The sequence below is a fragment of the Odocoileus virginianus genome, chromosome 28 (assembly GCF_023699985.2).
Source record: "Odocoileus virginianus isolate 20LAN1187 ecotype Illinois chromosome 28, Ovbor_1.2, whole genome shotgun sequence".
In the NCBI taxonomy this organism is placed as follows: domain Eukaryota; kingdom Metazoa; phylum Chordata; class Mammalia; order Artiodactyla; family Cervidae; genus Odocoileus; species Odocoileus virginianus.
In genome coordinates this window covers 30,210,347-30,229,593 of record NC_069701.1, presented here as the reverse complement: position 1 = coordinate 30,229,593, position 19,247 = coordinate 30,210,347, and the positions used below count along the sequence as shown (strand labels likewise).

Genomic DNA, 19,247 nt, shown 5'->3' with positions numbered 1-19,247 from the left:
GGATATATAGAAAAAGACAAATAGAAGAATTTAATAAGAAAGAGGGAACCAAAAAAAAGATAATGGATGTGAAGAAAGGGAGTAGAGAGTCAACTTGGGTATAATTAGTGTTCCTCAGAACAAACTGCACAGAATCAACAATCGAGCTTTCAGTAAATACTCAGGTCCTTGTGCCTGATAAAGGGAGCCCCAGGCTTCCCTGCTGGCTCAGATGGTAAAGAATCTACCTGCAGTGCAGGAGACCTTGGTTCAATCCCTGGGTTGAGAAGATCCCCTGACCCAGGAAATGACAACGCACTCCCGTATTCTCACCTGGAGAATTCCACGGATGGAGAGCCTGGAGGGCTCCCTACTGTCCATGGGGTTGCAAAGAGTTGGGCACGACTGAGTGACTAACACTCTCACTTTTCACACGAGAGGAGGAAATGAGCACAAGACCCATGTCCACATCTCAGGAAAGAGGTTTAAACCCAAAGACAAAGACAGGAATGTATTCATACATCGAAGTAGCAAATGAACTAGTCATAAAATTCCGAGACTTGGAAAAGGTCTCAGTGTTCTGCCTTCCAAATGCCAAATATTGATCTAAGGAGACAGTAATACAGGAATTTTGAGGATAAAGATGGTGACCTTTGGGTTTCATACTCAGGAAAGATGCCAAATCATACTTGGTGGCAACAAAAAGGTCTTCCTAGATGTCTGCTCCTTGAAGGATGCTGCGTATGCTTATTATTGTGTTTCCAGCACCTACCACAGCTGCTGTTGCAAAACAGATTTTCAATAAATATTTATCACATGAAAGAAGAAATATATCAACAATCGGAAAAGACAGCATTCACACATCTTTTTGGTGTGCTTGTTAAAACGTATTGTAAACCACTTTGAGAGGAAACAATGGGACAGATTGACAAATGGTACCTATAAGGGATTCATGAAAGGAGTAGTGAGAACTGGAATTTAAAGAGATGAGGCTGCAGAATTGCAATAAATCAGACAATTAAGCTAACTGAAAGTACAAATGTCACAATATACATAGTCCTGGATTATAAGTTCAAAATGTGACTTTGATAAAGCCTCAGAATGTTGAGGCAGGATGAGGTTGGGAGGGGGTGGCCCCTTCAATTCTCGTCTCAAATAGGAGCACAGGAGAGAGCATTTTGCTTGGCCTGAATAATTAGAGTCACATAGGTTAAAAACACTTCTGGGAAACCTACATGTAAGCATCAGGATGAATAGAAGCATGATATATTCATTTCACAAAAACTATAGAGGATAAAAGGGGGAAAATATATTTCAAAGAGCACAAAGTATAAAACACAGAAACTACTAGATAGAACAAAAGCAGAAAACAAAAAGATGACAAGGAACAAACACATCAGTTCTAATAATACCTGCAAGTGGGTTAAACTCCCTATTAAGAAGAAAGGCTCAGAGTGGATTAAAAAAAAAGAAGAAAGCACAATACATTTCAGTTCTGTTTATAAAAGATATACCTAATCAGAATAATACAAGTGTTTCTTCTAAAGATGAGCAAATGACTTTTAGTATTAAAAATCAAAGTGATAAATATAATATTAATGTCAGATAATGTTGAATGCAAGATTAAAAACATTAAATTCTGAAAAAGGGTCACTTATATAAAGGGAACAACTCATAGGGAAGCTTTAATTATTTTTAAACCTCATTCATGAGGTATATAAAGCAAAAAATGTTGGAAATGCATGAAAACATAATATTAAAATCTGGCAGTATTCACTTTTAGGATTTGAAATAGCTCAGCTGAAATTCTATCACCTCCACTGGCTTTGTTTGTAGTGATGCTTTCTAAGGCCCACTTGACTTCGGACTCTAGGTTGTCTGGCTCTAGGTAAGTGATCACACCATCGTGGTTATCTGGGTCACTAAGATACTTTTGTATAATTCTTCTGTGTATTCTTGCCACTTTTCTTAATATCTTCTGCTTCTATTAGGTCCATACCATTCTGTCCTTTATTGTACTTATCTTTGCATGAAATATTCCCTTCGTATCTCTGATTTTCTTGAAGAGATCTCCAGTCTTTCCCATACTATTGTTTTCCTCTAATTCTTTGAACTGATCACTGAGGAAGGCTTTCTTATCACTTCTTGCTATTCTTTGGAACTCTGCATTCAGATCGGTATATTTTTCATTTTCTCCTTTGCCTTTAGCTTCTCTTCTTTCCTCAGCTATATGTAAGGCCTCCTCAGACAATTATTTTGCCTTTTTGCATTAGTTTTTCTTGGGGAAGGTCTAGATCAGTGTCTCCTATATAATGTCATGAAGCTCCATCCATAGTTCTTCAGGCGCTCTATCAGATCTAATCCCTTGAAACTATTTCTCATTTCCACTTTATAATCATAAGGGTTTTCATTTATGTCATACCTGAATGATCTAGTGGTTTTCCCTACTTTCTTCAATTTAAGTCTGAATTTAGCAGTAAGGAGTTCATGATCCGAGCCACAGTCAGCTCCCAGTCTTGTTTTGACTGACTGTATAGAGCTTCTCCATCTTTGACTGCAAAGAATATAATCAATCTGTTTCTGTATTGACCATCTTAAGACATTCAATGATGCTGTTAAAGTGATGTACTCAATATGCCAGCAAATTGGGAAAGCTCAGCAGTGGCCACAGGACTGGAAAAGGTCAGTTTTCATTCCAATCCCAAAGAAAAGCAATGCCAAAGAATGTTCAAACTACCACACAGTTGCACTCATCTCACACACTAGCAAAATAATTCTCAAAATTCTATAAGTGAGGCTTCAACAGTACATGAACCAAGAACTTCCAGATGTTCAAGCTGGATTTAGAAAAGGCAGAGGAACAAGAGATCAAATTGTCAACATCTGTTGGATCATAGAAGAAGCAAAAGAGTTCCAGAAAAACATCTACTTCTGATTTATTGACTATGTCAAAGCCTTTGACTGTGTGGATCACAACAAACTGGAGAAAATTCTTAAAGAGATGGGAATACTAGACTACCTTATGTGCCTCCTGAGAAATCTGTATGCAACAGTTAGAACCAGACATGGAACAATGAACTGGTTCCAAATTGGGGAAGGAGTTAGCTTATTTAACTTATGTGTAGAGTACATCATGTGAAATGCCAGAGAGGATGAAGCACAAGCTGGAATCAAGATTTCCAGGAGAAATATCAATAACCTCAGGTATGCAGATGACACCACCCTTATGGCAGAAAGTGAAGAAGAACTAAAGAGCCTCTTGATGAAAGTGAAAGAGGAGAGTGAAAAAGCTGGCTTAAAACTCAACATTTAAAAAACTAAGATCATGGCATCCAGTCCCATCACTTCATGGCAAATAGACGGGGAAACACTGAAAACAATGAGAGACTTTATTTTTGGGGGCTCCAAAATCACTGCAGTTGGTGACTGTAGCCATGAAATTAAAAGAGGCTTATTCCTTAGAAGAAAAACTGTGACTGACCTAGACAGCATATTAAAAGCAGAGACATTACTTTGCCAACAAAGGCCCATCTAGTCAAAGCTATGGTTTTTCCAGTAGTCATGTATGGATGTGAGAGTTGGACCATAAAGAAATCTGAGTGTCGAAGAACTGATGTTTTGAGCTGTGGTGTTGGAGAAGACTCTTGAAAGTCCCTTGGACTGCAAGGAGATCAAACCAGTCAATCCTAAAGGAAATCAGTCCTGAAAATTCATTGGAAGGACTGATGCTGAAGCCGAGACTTCAATACTTTGGCCACCTGATGCAAAGAGCTGACTCATTGGAAAAACCCTGATGCTGGAAAAGATTGAAGGCAGGAGGAGAAGGGGATGACAGAGGATGAGATGGTTGGATGGCATCACTGACTTGATGGACATTAGTTTGAGCAAGCTTCAGGAGTTGATGATGGACAGGGAGACCTGCCTGGCGTGCTGCTGTCCATGGGGTCACAAAGAGTCGGACATGACTAAGCAATTGAACTGAACTGAACTGAATTGGGATTCAGGTGAATAAGTCATATCTACCCCCATCTGCATTCTCTATTCATCCTTATTTTCTCTGCTTCCTTTATTTGACTTTTTAGCAGTCTATAAAGTTTTAAGATTGAATGCGGGAGGAGAAGGCCACCATAGAGGATGAGATGGTTGGATGGCATCACCGACTCAATGGACATGAATTTGAGCAAACTCCGGGAAACAGTGGAGGACAGAGGTGGCTGGCATGCTGTAGTCCATGGGGAATAGAGTCAGACATGACTTAGTGACTAAACAACAAAAATTCTACACAGTCCCTGCAGCTGTGAGGGAGCATCAACAGGAGAAACGTGGCCTCAGGAGATGCAGAAACAATCATTGTGCATTAACTAGCAAATAAGCAAGCAAATACTGGTATATTCATATAATGGAACACCACTTAGCAACAACAAAACTTCTAGAGAAAAACATGAATGAGACACAAAAGCTGAGTGAAAGGAGGCTGAAACAAAAATACATAGTCTCAGATTGTATAAATTTTGCATATTTTTTGAGAATATAAATATGTTGTATGTTATGTGTGCTTATGAACCTCTAGAGAAAAGTCTATTACATAGTAGCTGAAAGAAGGTCAGTGCTTGTCTCAAGCTGGGGTGGAGATGAGATTTGGGTATGAAAACAAGGGGACTTTTTGAATTGAAGGGAATATGCTGTATCTTAATTAAGGTGGTGGTTACAGCCATGTATACATTTGTCAAAACTCACTAGTTACAGCTGGAGGAGGAAATGGCAACCCACTCCAGTATTGCTGCCTGGAGAATCCCATGGACAGAGAAGCCTGGCGGGCTACAGTCCAGGAGACCAGAGAGTCAGACATGACTGAGTGACTGAGCGTGTTCACACCAGTTACGGAGGGATCTGGAGGGTATTGTGCCAAGTGAAACAGGTCAAACCAAGACAAATGCCGTATGATCTTACTTATATGGAGAATCTAAAATATTAAAAGAAGAAAACACAACTCATAGAAAGTTATCAGATTTGCGGTTATCAGAGGTAGGGAGGGAGGTGGAAGATTGGATGAAGGTGGTCAAATGGTGCAAACTTCCAGGTATAAGATAAATAAATTCTGAGGAAGTAGTGTACAATATGGTGACTATAGCTAACATTGCTCTATGGTATGTTTGAAAATTGCTAAGAGAGTAGACTGTAAAAGTTCCCTTTATGAGAAAAAAAAATTAGGTAAATGAGGGGATGAGTGTTAACTAAACTTACTGTGGTGACCTATGCATGTCCTTGTGCTGTATACCTTAAAATTATTCAGTGTTTTATGTTAATTATAGCTCAATAAAGTTGGGAGGAAAAAACCTCACTGGTCCACACTGAAAACGTGTGCATTTTATTTTGCGTAAGTTATAAAAATACAAAAATTGACTTTTTAAAGAAGACCATGATCTTACTTTCTAGTCACTGTCTATTCAGCAGCTTATGATTTGCCTTCCCTACCCTACATAAACCTCATCTCACATCAGTGTCATGTGGACAGAAATACATACATACATAACGAAGTATAGATGTTGTCTTGCTTCTGAGGCTTTGTGTTGATCAGGATAATGAGTAGAGCTGCAGAATCAGGAGTTAGCAAGCTAGGTCAATTTACCTTAGCAAGTTAAGCTACCACTGGACCAAGAGAAGATAGACATATAGTTTAGGTAAGAAAGCAGAGATCTGATTGCATACAGCAGTAATCCTCAACATTTTTGGCACCAGGGACTGATTTCATGGATGATAAATTTTCCATGGGCCAGGGGTGGGGGAGATGGTTTCAGGATGATCAAAATGCATTACATTTATCGTGAACTTTACTTCTATTGCTATTACATCAGCTCCATCTCAGACGTTAGTCATTAGATCTTGGAAGTTCAGAACCCCTGATCTAGGGTTTTCATTAGATACAGAGAAAAGACTGGTAAAAACATCATTCAACTATTTTACTAGCTGTTATATAACACTTGCTGGGGCCACTTTGAAAGATTTTGGTAAAGACTTAGCTTGTGTTAAAATATGTTTATTCTCTTCTTGTGACCAAACTTGAATCCTTGTAATGCAAAGTTATCGTTGGACCGGCTACACATGGTCCTAAATTTTATTCAGGTTACAAAATTTCACTTTCTAAGCTCCAGCAACACTAGGCTGCTCATACATTCCCAATTACACCATGTAAATTCTTCAGTTCAGTCACTCAGTTGTGTCCAGTTCTTTGTGACCCCATGGACTGCAGCACACCAGGCTTCCCTATCCTTCACCACCGCCCTGAGTTTGCTCAAACTCATGTCCATCGAGTTGGTGATGCCATCCAACCACCTCATCCTCTGTCATCCCCTTCTCCTGCATTCAATCATTCTCAGCATCAGGGTTTTTTCCAATGAGTCAGTTATTCACATCAGGTGGCCAAAATATAGGAGTTTCAACTTTAGCATCAGCCCTTCCAATGAATATTCAGGACGAATTTCCTTTAGGATTGACTGGTTTGATCTCCTTGCAGTCCAAGGGACCCTCAAGAGTCTTCTCCAACACCATAGTTCAAAAGTATTAATTCTTTAGTGCTCAACTTTCTTTATAGTCCAACTCTCACATCCATACATGACTACTGGAAAAACCATAGTTTTGACTAGATGGATTTTGTCAGCAAAGTAATGTCTCTGCTTTTTAATATGCTGTCTAGGTTGGTCATGTAAGTTCTTATTTCTACATTTTTTTATTTTGCTATCTTCACCACCTGGGATATTTTTCTTCTCCTCCTCCTCACTCATATTGTTCCCTTTCCTTTGACTAAACTCTGACCGATTTTTGAGTCATATTAGTAGTCACCTCTTCAGGAGGCCATCCCTGATTCTCCCATATTTCCCAGTTGGATGAAATGATCCTGTTCTGTGGACACGCATGTACCACATTGTGCTGTAACTATATATTAACATGCCTGCATCTTTCACTAAATGGAGCTCCTGGAGGAAAAGTATCCTGTTATTTATCTTTCTAACCCCATCATCACACACAGTACCTGACAGATAAGATCCACTCACTAATTCTTTCTTGAGTAATTGAACAAGTGCATAAATAAATAAATAATTGAGAGAATGTGGCTTCCAGTGGCCATCAGTTTAAACAGTCCAGGTTCCCTCTGTAAAATGCATAGGTTACTGCCTGTCTTAATTTATTTTTCTGCCCACATTTAGACAGAAAATCTTTGTGAACACCATATGAGATTAAATCAATGTGGCAAGTCACTACGTTTAAGGGATGATTTTGGTGATGACAGGGGTGACAATGATGGTGATGGCATTGCAGTGTTTTACAGGATCAGATGTGTAGTCAAATGCAATGAGAAGTCAAGAGGGTCGTGAACAAAGACTTGGCCGGTACCAATGGACAGGAGTAGTCACGCAGGATGGCCAGAGACAAAGCTGGAAGGATCCAAATGGAAAAGCTGGGGGAGGGGCATGGTACATTGGGAGCTTGGGATTAACATAGACACACTACCGTATATAACATGGGCTTCCCAGGTGGTGCAAGTGGTAAAGAGCAGGTCTGCCAATGCAGGAGACCTAAAGGATGCAGGTTTGATCCCTGGGTTGGGAATATCCCCTGGAGGAGGGCATAACAACCCACTCTGGTATTCTTGCCTGGAGAATCGCATGGACAGAGGAGCCTGGTGGGCTAGAGTCCATACGGTTGCAAAGAGTCAGACACGACTGAAGCTACCTAGCACTCACACATAGATAAAATAGACAGCCAACAAGGATCTACTATACAGCACAGGGATCTCTACACTGTACTCTGTAATTATCTATATGGGAAAATAATCTGAAAAATAATGATATATGTGTATACATATGCCCTGTTAAATTGTTTCAGTTGTGTCCAACTTTTTGCAACCTCGTGGACTGTAGCCCACCAGGCTCTTCTGTCCATGGGATTCTCCAGGAAAGAATACTGGAATGGGCTGCCATGCCCTCCTCCAGGGGATCTTTCAGACCCAGGGATCAAACCCATGTCTCCTGCAGTTCCTGCATTGTAGGTAGATTCTTTACTGCAAAGCCACCAGGAAAACCTGTGTGTGTGTGTTTATGTGTGTGTGTGTGTATTCAGTTTGCTGAATACCTGCAACTTTAAGGGGAAAAAAAAGAAGCATAAATAGATCTTAAGAGCGAAGGCAGGTGAGATGTGATTGCACAGGTCAGGCAATCTGCTGCAGCAATGCCATGAGATACGGACATGCAGGCGGGCCAGTCAGATGCCTCAGCACAAAGGTGTCTCCTGGTCCCTTTTGGAATCCTGCTGGGAAACGACCTGGGCTCCCAGGAGCGCCGCTCCAGCTGGAGGTGCTCCTGAAGCTCCAGGTTCATTTCACCTTAGCTGCTGTCAGACATGCTGGAAACACTGGGAGATTCTTCAATTACAGCTCGAAGTGTGTGGCCATGCCTTTGCTCCAGCCCGCTTCTGGCCCCTGGGGACAGGAAGTGCTGAGGGAAAGATACTCAGAGCGTTGCGGGCAGCCTGGAGCAGAGGCAGGAGTAAGAAGCCTGGGAGCGGTGCTAGGAGGGGGAGTGGGAATGGAAGGGGTGCAGCCTGGCCGGGGAGGAGGAACCTGCAGATACCCTGGGGACTGATATCCTGGGGCCCCCTGCAGCCAGTGATGCTCTGAAAATAAGGCTCCTTCCTTCATTAGCAGTGCTGGGAGCATCCTTGCTGCCCACAAGGGAGACAAAGCCTTTCACTGCAGATGTAATTACTGCATCCGGTTCCAAGCGTGCAGGGACACATAAGCAGGGGCTCAGTGGAGCAGGAGGAGGCCCGAGGGAGTCCTGAGCAGAAAGCATTTCTGGACGGCAGTGCTGTGGAGACGGGAGGTGAGCTGAACAGAAGGAGGGTGGGGAGGAAGAGAATTCTGGAAGCAGAGGACAGGCAGTTCTGATTACATCAGTTACTTCACTAAACGTTGCTCTTAGGAAGCAAAATCATCCAGAGAATCATTAAGAGAAACCATTTCTAGCACCCCCGAGGGAGTGACTCACCAGTAAGTGATTCTGGAGTGGGGAAACTGTTGATAAAATAAGAAAAGGGAAAAACAAAATGAAAAGACAGGAAGGGCTTCAGTGCCCACCTCTTCTCACTAATGAGGCTTTGCAGGCTGCCAGGAGTGGGGTGAGGCCCTTGGGCTTTGCTTCAGGTGGTCCAGGGGAGCTCAGATTCCCGCACCTCCTCACAGCTCTAGTTCCTGAGTGCGGGAGTCATTCACAGCCTCCAGCTGGGAAGCCCAGATTCAAAGCCGCAACTCTTTTCGCTTCAAGATTTCACTTCCCCTCCCTCTCACGTCCAGTGGGGGTTCCCTCTCAGGGGCTGGGTCATTCGAAGACTGGAGGGCCCCTCTCCAATTAAATCCTCCACTTTATATCACAATGTGACTTCCTGTCTCCTCCATCTCTCCCTCCTCTGCCTCTCATAGGAACAGAGGCATAATTAAGCATGGTCACTATCTTGAAGGGCTTTCCTCATAGCTGAGTTGGTAAAGAATTCGCCCTCAGTGCAGGAGATGCCGGTTTGATTCCTGGGTTGGGAAGATCCCCTGGAGAAGGGATATGCTACCCACTCCAGTATTCTTGGGCTTCCCTTGTGACTCAGGTGGTAACGAATCTGCCTGCAATGTGGGAGACCTAGGTTTGATCCCTGGGTTGGGAAGATCTCCCTGGAGAAGGGAAAGGCTACCCACTCCAGTATTCTGGCCTGGAGAATTCCATGGACTGTGTAGTCCATGGGGTCACAAAGAGTCCAACACGACTGAGGGACTTTCACTTTCACTCACTTTCACTATCTTGAAGAAGGAAAGAATGTCCCCCACCTCTGCCATCCTTTCTAGAGTCACACCTTGACCTCTTCCCTCAGGAGGCAGGATTTGGCACTGGGGAAGCCTATGATGGCAGGTGCCCTGAGGATGAAGACTGGATGCAGACGTTGCAGGGATGGGAGCCCAAAATTGTGGCATTTCACAGATTCATGAGCATAAGATGCTAAATTCACTCGCACGATATATCCAAACTGAACGGTACGTGCTAAGGTGAGTCATCCCCACTCTTCGTGTGCACCCCGTTTATAAAGCTACCGAGCTTTCCAGCACAAGCCAGAGGTTCTCCACAAGGACAGGGTGGGTCAGGAGATGAGGACCACCTTTCACATCATGGGTCACCACCCACTGGAGACCCAGCCTGGGGGAAGCCTCGCTCTTGGGTAAAAATGTGGCATAAAGAAACCTCAGCACTAAGACTACCTGGTGTCCGGCATGGTGGGCAGTTTTAGAGAAGGATGGACGAGGAGAGATGGTGGGAAAAAGAGAGAAAAGCACTTTGGGATAAGATTAGAAGTGCCCCCAACCTTCTAATGCAGATCAGACTTGAGTGTCTGTGAAACCAAGCAGGACCCTGTTGGGCTCCAGGCCATAAAAGCCATTCTGTGTCCCTTATTTCTTGATTATTGAAAATAGGCTTCATTCAGCCTCCTTGACTTTCCCGAGTTCCAATAGGCAGATTCAAACAGTGGCTAACAAAGAAGGGCGGGGGAATATGCAGTGATGAGGAAGGAGCAGTCAAGGAATAATAGCGAGCCTTGGGGGGCAGGGTCCTGCTTCCCCCTCAAGGGATACACAGAAATATTATTTTTGAGCTGTTCTGCAGATACTGAAACCCCCTCCAAGTGGGAACAGTTAACTGTGTGCTGCCCACAAGCACTAGACCTCAAATGCTTTGGGACAAGAAGGTTGATGATGCTGACTCCTCGAGTTACCTCCCCACCAACCAATCAGAAGAATTTCCATGAGCCGACATTGCTTCCTAACATCTGGAGGCTAGTCTCAGAGGGCCTCTGGTACCCCTACCTGTCCCCTCATTTCCTCTGGCTTCAATAACTCAGGTACAAGACTGATGGGCAAGCATTCAGTCATTCAAAGGTGGCCTCTAATCACAGGCATTGTGCCAGGTGCTGGGGACATCACCAATGTTTAAACTGCTTACCTGTTCTCTTCTGTGTGGGGAGGAGAGAGCTATCTTCTCTGGGTGGGATGGAGTTCAGCATCTCAAGGAAAAGTCAGTGAAGCAGTGAGTCAGTTGATTAAGATAAATCACACCTTTGATCCCAGAGCAGCCAGAGAGCTGGGCAAGTACTGAGGCTGGCGGATGCCGCTCTTTCATCCTCAGTGGCAAGCCTGCTCCCCAGCCCATGGGATCACCTGGATGGATGCTGTGTATGTGATGGATGGATGCTGTGTACGTGATGGATGGATGAAGTACGTGATGTACTGAGGTGGTGATGAACCCTTGGTCCTCACTGACTGCTGCAAGACCCAGAGCCAGAGTCCATGGGTCTACCTCAGCCTGATTCTAACTGATTTAAATGTGGAATCCCCTCAGCAACCCAGAGCTCCTTAGTCAACTCCCAGGGTCTCCTAACTCCCATGGGTCCCTGACTCATGATGGAGACAGTGGCCTTGAAATTAAGCAGGAACCCCTGGCAGCTCCCTCACTGTCTGCTTTCTATAAGGAAGAGCCTTTCCCTGGTGGTGAGACCCCTACCACACCACGTGGCAACATCATGTTTACGAGTCCTTCCCCACTCCCCTCTGAGCTCAACTGGTTCACACACTGCCTGTCCAGCACACGGTGAATTTAACCAGAACTACTTTGGCTTTAAATAGTAGAGACCCAATTTAAAACAGCTGGAGCAAGAACAGGTGATTGAGAGGAACTGTGGTCCTAGAGATGTAGAGGCTTTTAGGAAGAGATGTAAACTGCAGTGCAGAAGGAATACTAAGAGGTACAAGTGCTCGTGGCTGGCCCTGAGATACTTCCCATCCACCATCAAGGGTGCCCATCCAGGAAGTAGGGAGGAAGCTAACTTCTTTGATGTTCCTTCAACAGCTGTCCAGATGTACGAGCTCCGTACCTAAATTAAAGTCTATTATTTCCAGAGGTGGCCAAGGTGCGTGAGTGTGAAGCCAGGCTGGTTATTTTCTACTGAAGCCTACAATTTTTGTTCAGCAGCAAAAGTCACTGTGGACCCACCGCTGAGGCCAATTAGATCTACAGCACTTATAAAGCTGGTCTCAATTTTATCACTGTCCAACTGATTTCAATGGCATAATTTGATATCGCAACAGCGTAGCGAACGCTTTATAACAGACGGCAGGCAGCCCTGGATGCCTTTCCAATTCTAATTTTACTTTTGAGTTTAGTTGGGATTTTCACTTGCAAGATACATGTTAATATCCCTTCTTACATGATCATCTAAAGAGTATTTGGAATAGATACTTCCAAATTCCCTTTCCCCTTCCTCTGTAAAGAAGCATATTGCTACTGACTCCTTCCTGGTTGGTAGTGGAGAAATGGAGACAAAGGTTTAGTGATCCGGCAGATTTACATAGATAATGAGTAGATCAGACACGCCATGTTCCTAGTTAAATTCTGACACCAGAACATCTCATTTTTGCATATTCTAGTGACTTTAGAATAAAGACCAAATTCTGTAAAGGGCTCTGTATGATCCAGCCCCCAACTCCCCCACCCTAGCCCATGGTCTCTCCTGCTATCTACATATTCAAGATGTGGGTCTTTCAGGTGTATAGCAAAGTGATTCAGTTTCACATACATCATTTTTTTTTTCAGATTCTTTTCCCTTATAGGTTATTACAAAATATTGAGTACAGTTCTCTGTACTACACAGTAGGTTGGTTATCTATTTTATAAGTTATAGTGTATATCTGAAGGCTTCCCTGGTGCCTCAGACAATAAAGAATCTGCCTGCAATGCAAGAGACTCAGGTTTGATTCCTGGGTGGGGAAGACCCCCTGGAGTAGAAAATGGCAACCCACTCCAGTACTTTTGCCTGGAGAATCCCATGGACAGAGAGCCTGGTTGGCTACTGTCCATGGGGTCACAGAGAATCGGACGTGACTGAGCAGGCATGCACACACAGAGAGTATGTATCTGTTAATCCCAAACTCCTAATTTATACCCCCTCCTTGCTTTCCCCTTTGTTAACTATTATAAATCAACTATATCTCAATTAAAAGGAAAACTGAAAAAAAGATTACTTTGTCATAAGGGGAAAATGCAAGTTCTCTGCATTAGCAATTAACTCAGGTAAAATGCAACTGAAATATTTCTGATCTTTCCCAGTCATGTGAAAATAAATTTAGGATGAGTTTTCTTCTAATTAAAAAAATATGACTTAGAAATAAAAAGACAGGGTTCTTTCATTTCTTGAAAAACCACACCCCTGTCACCTCAGGGCATTCACACATGCTATTCCCCTCACCTGGAAGGTTTCCAGTTGGCCTGGCTCTGTCACAGAATTGTATCCCCATACTTAATTGCTATTCATCTTCTTTTTCTTGGTCATGCAGCGTGGCTTGTGGGATCTTAGTTCAGTTACCAGGGATCGAACCCCTGTCCCCAGCAGTGGAAGCATGGAGTCTTAACCACTGAACCCCCAGAGAAGTCCCTCCTATGTCTGTTTCAAGCATCACTATCTCAGGAAAGACTTATCTAGTCTAGCTCACACCACTCTGTCACTCATCCTTAAAGCAAATGCCACACTCAGAAATTACATATTCTTGATGATCCAGCTAATGACTATCTATCTCCCTCACTAGACTATAAGCTCCAAGAGGGCAAGAATAATATCTGCTTTACACATCATTGTTGCTATAGAGGGAAACAAATATTCTTAATGCATTGAACAAAGGAATGAATTAATGCAAAAGAGAGAACACCATCTTACAGAAGATATCGGGTGGCATTTCCAATTCCAATTTTGCATTTGAGTTACCAGGGTTTTTCACTTGGTACTATCGTCATTCAGTCACCAAGTCATGTCTGACTCTGTGACCCCACGGACTGCAGCACACCAGGCTTCCCTGTCCTTTACTGTTTCCTGGAGTTTGCTCAAACTCATGTTCATTGAGTCAGTGATACCATCCAACTATCTCATCCTCTGTCACCCCCTTCTCCTCCTGCCTCAGTCTTTTCCAGCATCAGGGTCTTTTCCAATGAATCAGCTCTTTGCACCAGGTGGCCAAAGAACTGGAGCTTCAGCTTTAGCATCAGTCCTTCCAACGAATATTCATGACTGATTTCTTTTAGGATGGACTGGTTTGATCTTGTTGTCCAAGGGACTCTTAAGAGTCTTCTCCAGCACCACACTTTGAAAGCATCAGTTCTTCAGTGCCCAGCCTTCTTTATGAGCCAACTCTCACATCCGTACATGACTTCTGGAAAAACCACAGCTTTGACTATCCGGATCTTTGTTGGCAAAGTGATATCTATGCTTTTTTTCACTTGGTATAATGCATGTTAATATCCATTCTTATTTTTATAATCTAAGAAGTCCAGGGAAGAAGGTAAGTTTGCTCCAGGGCAGCCTTATTCTGATCTATATTGTTGATCCACTTGGTGTAAAGATGGTGAGAAGCATTACATATAGTCACACACGAAGAATCACAGCTCAGGCTCTCATGATGGCTTGTGCTAAGGTAAGTTATTTCACCTGGGCCCATAGGAAGAAAACCCTGGGGATTATTTTGTTTCCTAATGAGGGCTTCTCCCCAGCGAGGAAGAGATGAGGATACTCCCAAGGCGTTGAGCCCACATTCCTAGTTCCCCAGGCTTTAGCTCATCACTTTGCAGCCAGGGTCAGGGCCATCAGCGACATCAGCTCCACCAGCTCCACACTGATGTGGCTGCCTGCATCCCTCTGACAGGATGCTCTGCTCTCCCCCAGCTCACACAAAAGAACTTCAGTCTCCCAAAGAAGAGATTCACAGGGATTTATGACTCAATCAACTCACCCAAAAGGAGCATAAATGGGATTAGTTTTAATATTGTTAAGTTGCAAAAATACAGGCATATGTGCGTGCCAAAGCGAAAATGTACGCAAGCAAAGGAGGAAAACATATGGGTGCCCATATGGCGAAAAGCACATGGCTAGACCTTCACACACTTCTCATTTACAACAAGAACCAAAGTTAGTGAACATAAATTTGCTTTGCAAAAATATGAGAGGAACAGCTTGTTTGCCCATAACTGTTCCACTGAGCAAGATAGGGATAACCTTGATTTCTCAACTCAGACACCCCTTTCTCACACTCCGGGGATTAATTAGGCTCTTCACACAACTTCAGATTAGAAACAAGGATCCTGGCTGCCTCGCAGAGAGACAGAGAAGTGGGCGCAGGACTGGGTGAGGCAGTGGGTCAACTGACAGGCAATCCCATCTGTGGCTGGCACTGGAACCTGGGGTGACTCAGAAGAGAAATGAGGTGGGTGGGTCTCCGCAGGTTTATCTTAATCGAAGCAGAGAAGCCACGGAGACCTACAGCAGACAACAGCAGGGAAGTGGGTCCCACTCTCAGCACAATGCTGAGTGGCGGCTAGAAACTGTCCAGATGCAAGAAGGTAGGTGTGGAATTAGAGAGGAGAATGTAAGCACATGGGTGCCCCAGATAACAAGCGGAACTTGATAAAATACATCACTTTATATTGTACCTCTTCAGCCTTTGTACAGCAGACAAAGATGGACTTGGAAAACAAGGCCAATGTTCCTTTCACAGATCTTCCACTTTAGACACCTGTGAGTCATTCACCGTTAACTTTATCAAGCCTGTTTCTTTGCCTGGGAAATATTTCTTCTCTGACCTATTTTAGAGGCTTGCTATAAACCCTCTTGAAATGATGCGTGTGGAAATATTTTATAAACAGGACCTTCTTACATAAGCATGTTGTTAGTGGAAACCTAGAGGTTCATCTTACTTATGATTCCTGGTTTGCACTTTTTTAATTTGAAGTAATTATGGATTTAATGGCAACCCACTCCAGTACTCTTGTCTGAAGAATCGCAAGGATAGAGCAGCCTGGAAGGCCAGGGGTTCTCAAAGAGTCAGACACGACTGAGCTCTGAAGCACACACACATACAAAGGGTTGCAAAGATAATAGAGAGGTTTGTGTGTTCATTGCCAGCTCCCCTGATGGTGGCATCTTTTTTAATTAAAGCACGCCCTTAAGGCGAGGTGATTGATTGGGCAATGCACAGTTAATCACGTGATGGGGCTGAGATTTTTTTTTTGGGGGGGATGTACCCATTTTTTATACCTTTGTGTCTAATTCTAACATTTTATCATGCACATCGATTCATCTAACTACCCCACTAACCGAGGCATGGAGCTGTCTCTTCACAACAAAACAACTGCTTGAACAACTTCTTTCCCTCCCCTGCCCCAACTGCTGGCCACCACTGAGAGGTTGTGCATCTTGACACTTTTTCCATTTAGGGAAAGTTTTAAAAGTGGAATCATGCAGCATCCTACCCTTCGACAATGACTCTGTGCATCCCTACAATGCCCTTGGGTCTACCTATGATGTCAACTGACATAATAGTTCATTTACCTTTTATTGCTGAAATACATTTCAAGCTGTGGGTGTAACCAGACACCCCTTGAAGGACAAGTGAAGTGAAGTCGCTCAGTCATGTCCGACTCTTTGCTACCCCAAGGACTGGAGCCTACCATGCTCCTCTGTCCATGGGATTTTCCAGGCAAGAGTACTGGAGTGGGTGGCCATTTCCTTCTCCAGAGGATCTTCCTGACCTGGGGATCAAACCTGGGTTTCCCACATTGTAGGCAGACACTTTACTGTCTGAACCACTAGGAAGACCTTGAAGGACATTTGGACTATTTCCAAGTTTGCCTATTACAAATAAAACTGCTGTGTCATTCTGAATTTTCAGGTGGACCAGGGAGGCATTGAGTAACTAATGAATGACTCACGATGTTAAAGAGTAAGAGACAAAGACTGAGGTAGGCATAATAACGCATAATAAGAAAGGCACAATTATAAATATTAGCACTCTCCTTTCAAGGCTACTGGGGCAGTAAATTAGCTAAAACATGTAAAGTGTATAACAGGGCTTGACATACAGTAAGCATGATGTTAACATAACCAGCTCTCAGGATGGCTGTAAGTTACAAGGATTCTAAGGAGAAATTTAAATTAAAACATGGCACAGCGGCAATTTAGAACACTATCGGCAACTCGTGTATGTGTGTCCAGTGCAATCATAAGCCTTCCATTCATCCCCTCTTTTGGTCCTGCTGATCATCTGAGGAAGTTGGCATAAATAGCCCCATTCTGCAGTCTAGGAGACTGGGGATCCTGGAGATGATGTGATTTTTCTAAAGTCACTCAGACAGTTAACTGCTTGGGCCAGATTTCAATCCCAGGTTATAAGAATCTGAAGGCTAGCTCTACCTAGAAGCTGAAGCTCTGATACTTTGGCCATCTGATGCGAAAAGCTGACTCACTGGCAAAGACCCAGTGCTGGGAAAGACTGAGGGCAGGATGAGAAGGGGGCACCAGAGGATGAGATGGTTGGATGGCATCATCAACTCAATGGGCACGAGTTGGAGCAAACTCCAGGAGGTAAGGAAGGACAGGAAAGCCTGGCATGCTGCAGTCCATGGGGTCGCAGAGTCAGACACAACTGAGTGACTGAACAACAATCGAGAAGCTAACCCTGCCAGCCACAAGGAGTTGACACCTATACATGAGTATGAGTTGGCGCTTCCTTTATTTGGAATGTGAGGGACTTGGTAATTTCTTTTAAGACTTTCTTCTCAAGGACATTCAGCACGAAAAATAAGAGTTGGAGTAGAAACATTCTGGGACCAGTATATCTGCTAACCTCAACACCTGGCAGAGAGAACAGGAGAGAGACAGACCTGCTCAGCCAGGTCAGGACCAAGGATGAGGATCTTGCTGGAATTACCCCTCTTAGATGGAATTCACTTGCCTAGCACTGTCATATCCAGAACAAAGCTGCACACACTCCCCCCGGGATATGTGTGTGCCTGCTAAGTCGCTTCAGTCATGTCTGACTCTGTGACCCCATGGCCTATAGCCCTCTAGGGGCCTCTGTCCGTGGGATTTTCCAGGCAGAATGCCGGAGTAGGTTGCCATGCCCTCCTCCAGGGGACCTTCTAGACCCAGAAGTCTAACCCGCATCTCTTACATCTACTGCACTGGCAGGCAGGTTCTTTACCACTAGCGCCACCTGGGAAGCCCCAGGAGATGTGTGAAGTGAAGTGAAGTGAAGTGGCTCAGTCGTGTCCGACTCTTTGCGACCCCATGGACTGTAATCTACCAGGATCCTCAGTCCATGGAATTCTCCAGGCAAGAATACTGGAGTGTGTTGCCATTTCCTTCTCCAGGGGATCTTCCCGACCCAGGGATCGAACCCCGGTCTCCCAGACTGTAGGCAGACACTTTACCATCTGAGCTACCAGGATATGTGTACTTAACACTTATTCCTTATCTTGTTTTACTTGCTTTTATTTTAGATTAAATAGACTTTATTCTTTATTACTTATCCTTTTTACAATAAATTTGATTTCTTTTTACTTTTAATGTTTTTAGCTTTTATGTTTTTGCCTGATTTTTAAAATCTTTTGTTTTTGATTAAATACAAAAAGTACAGTTGTCTAACACAACACTGTAAAGCCACTATACCTCCAATAAAATTTAAAAAATAAAAAATAAAGATTATGTTATGTTACGGAGACAAAGCTATCACTTATTCTTGAAAGCTCTGAGTTTTTCCTCAGGGAATGCCCTCCCCTACCACGACCTTCTTAGTCAGGACTCATCAACTTGGTTTTGTGGACTTTTTTTTTTTTTTCCCAAGGAGAAATTAAAAATACTGTGAATTCAGAAACACACACAAGTTATCTTTACAGTTCAATTTACTATATAGAAATCATTTGGGTTTTATATTTTCAGCTAAATTCTTAACTGAGATTACAATATTGTTTTTTAAAAAAAGATTGCTACATTAATTTAGTACTTTTTGTAGCATACCAAACTGAAATGAATGTCAAAGTGTTAATCGCTAAGTCGTGTCAGACTCTTGTCACCAAGGTCTATAGGTTGTCAGGCTCCTCTGTCCATGGGATTCTCCAGGCAAGAATACTGGAGGGGGTTGCATTCCCTTCTCCAGGGGATCTTCCTGACCCAGGGATAGAACCCAAGTCTCCTGCAATACATACAGATGTTCAAACTTCAGATTTATGGCACACAGTCTTCAAATACAACACAGACATTCCTTAAAGTTACCACATCATTCACATGTCATACTTGCAATTCTGAGCTGTTATACACAGAATAGCTCTCCTCTAAATACTGCAAAATTGACTGCCATGAAG

The 19,247-nt window shown here is 43.4% G+C and overlaps 1 protein-coding gene across 5 annotated transcripts in view; it reads right to left on the bottom strand.

Moving 5' to 3' along the window:
* Window positions 1-19,247, bottom strand: part of OPCML (opioid binding protein/cell adhesion molecule like) — a 1,017,619-nt gene that overhangs the window by 75,278 nt on the left and 923,094 nt on the right. The gene's annotated exons all lie outside the window — the stretch shown is intronic.